The sequence below is a fragment of the Apostichopus japonicus genome, chromosome 19 (genome assembly GCF_037975245.1).
Source record: "Apostichopus japonicus isolate 1M-3 chromosome 19, ASM3797524v1, whole genome shotgun sequence".
In the NCBI taxonomy this organism is placed as follows: Eukaryota; Metazoa; Echinodermata; class Holothuroidea; order Aspidochirotida; family Stichopodidae; genus Apostichopus; species Apostichopus japonicus.
The window spans coordinates 29,567,475-29,570,254 of NC_092579.1; positions in this window are offsets into that span (position 1 = coordinate 29,567,475).

The window sequence follows — 2,780 nt, forward strand, 5'->3', positions numbered from 1 at the left end:
GCATTAATTATATGTTGTTTTATAATTTGTTTTGCTTTTCAAAATTTGAATGCATTGCAACTAAAATGGAGAAAAGGGCCCATACCCAATAGTATTATAGTGGTGATTTAACCAGGAATGAGGTGGAAAATTCTTTAATATTAACCAGGATAATGGTGACATCAACTAGGAAATGTTGTTTAATTTAACCAGAAAGAGGTGGAAAATTATGTGATATTAACCAGGATAGTATGAGTACCAACCAGGAATAAGTTGGTTAATTTGACCAGGAAAGAGGTGGAACTTTTATGATATTAACCAGGATAGTATGAGTACCAACCATGAAATCTTGGTTGATTTAACCAGGAAAGAGGTGGAATACGTTTGATATTAACCAGGATTATGGATAAGTAGTCACATCAACCAGAAAATGTTGATTATTTTAACCAGGAATGAGGTGAATACCCATTGATAGTAACCAGGATATTGTAAAAATCTCACCAGGAAATTTAACCAGGATTTCCTGGTTATTTCTACCAGGATTTTCTACCAGGAGGAAACCTGGTGAAAACAACCAGGATATGGAGGGTGGCATATAAACGTATTTAAAATTTCACCAGTTCCTGGTGAAATTTCACCAGGTTGTTTTTAGAGTGTATAGATATTTGAGAGTGATGAAGGCTACCACTTTTAATTAGTACTGGTCTGATGTCGGTGTTAGGATTTTTAAGAGGAAGGTAAAATAAAGAGACATTTTACATGCCGTTCTTGTATTTTGACTAAATTCTTACTGTGCTTACTGTCTTAAATGATTATGCAATTAAGGGTAAAAACAATCTTAAATTTGGTCGAAGTAATCGCGATATATATACTGAGCTGCCCTGATGTGGAGCAAAACACCCTAAATGTGCATCAATGCAGCTGAAATAAATACATGGTGTATTTAATAGACTCGAAAATAAATATGTAGTCCATTTAGGGTCATACATTATCTCAATAATTGTTAAAAAAAAGCTTAAGGTTGGCCATAAGTCGCATTTTTTATGATTCCATATATACTAAAATGCCGTATTGAGCTGCCCTGAGGTGGAGCTGGGTTTTAATCTCGAAAAACACCCTAAATGTGCATAAATGCAGCTGAAATAAATACATTGTGTATGTAATAGACTTGACAATAAATATGCAGTCCATTTAGGGTCATACATTATCTCAATAATTGTTTAAAAAGCTTAAAGTTGGTCATAAGTCGCATTTTTTATGATTCCACACTAAAATGCCGTATTGAGCTGCCCTGAGGTGAAGCTGGGTTTTAACCCCGAAAAACACCCTAAATGTGCATCAATGAAGCTGAAATAAATACATAGTGTATTTAATAGACTTGACAATAAGTATGTAGTCCATTAAGGGTCATACATTATCTCAATAATTGTTAAAAAAAGCTTAAAGTTGGTCAAATGTCGCATTTTTTTATGATTCCACACTAAAATGCCGTATTGAGCTGCCCTGAGGTGGAGCTGGGTTTTAACCCCGAAAAACACCCTAAATGTGCATCAATGAAGCTGACATAAATACATAGTGTATTTAATAGACTCGACAATAAGTATGTTGTCCATTTAGGGTCATACATTATCTCAATAATTGTTAAAAAAAAGCTTAAAGTTGGTCAAATGTCGCATTTTTTATGATTCCACACTAAAATGCCGTATTGAGCTGCCCTGAGGTGGAGCTGGGTTTTAACCCCGAAAAACACCCTAAATGTGCATCACGGAAGCTGAAATAAATACATAGTGTATTTAATAGACTCGACAATAAATATGTAGTCCATTAAGGGTCATACATTATCTCAATAATTGTTAAAAAAGGCTTTAAGTTGGTCAAAGGTCGCATTGTTTATGATTCCACACTAAAATGCCGTATTAAGCTGCCCTGAGGTGGAGCTGGGTTTTAACCCCGAAAAACACCCTAAATGTGCATCAATGAAGCTGAAATAAATACATAGTGTATTTAATAGACTTGACAATAAATATGTAGTCCATTTAGGGTCATACATTATCTCAATAATTGTTAAAAAAAAGCTTAAAGTTGGTCAAATGTCGCATTTTTTATGATTCCACACTAAAATGCCGTATTGAGCTGCCCTGAGGTGGAGCTGGGTTTTAACCCCGAAAAACACCCTGAATGTGCATCAATGAAGATGAAATAAATACATTGTGTATTTAATAGACTTGACAATTAATATGTAGTCCATTTAGGGTCATACATTATCTTAATAATTGTTCAAATATGTTCATCAATGTATTTTACAAAACTCAGGTCACAGTGAGACACCGTAGCACAGTTTCAAAAAGGGGCGCGGCTTAACACAATGGTTTCACATAATTGAACATCATTAAATGCACTGAGCTGGAGCTGTGCAAAGTTGTAACCCCTGATGAAAATATTTGCTCTCAGAGTTGCAACGGGAACCGAAATTCGTATATTTTGGACCTAATGTTATAGTCGTGCATTGACCTTGAACAGAGGGGCCTACCGTGAAAATGTACGGAAAATTGAGCTATTAATATTTCATCGCGATAATGCCATTGGATACAGTAATGCAAATCAATAGTGTTTAAATGATGACATTGTTACAATGAGCTTAAAAGAAAAGTGTGAAAAGCAGCTAAAAGACAAGATGAAACAACAAATTTATCCCAAAGAACGATGTCACTACGGATGCTCTTCAATGACATCCATAGCACACGTTTTACTGTTAGTAACTCTTTCGTCTACTACTACTACAACTACCTACAAGTTTACAC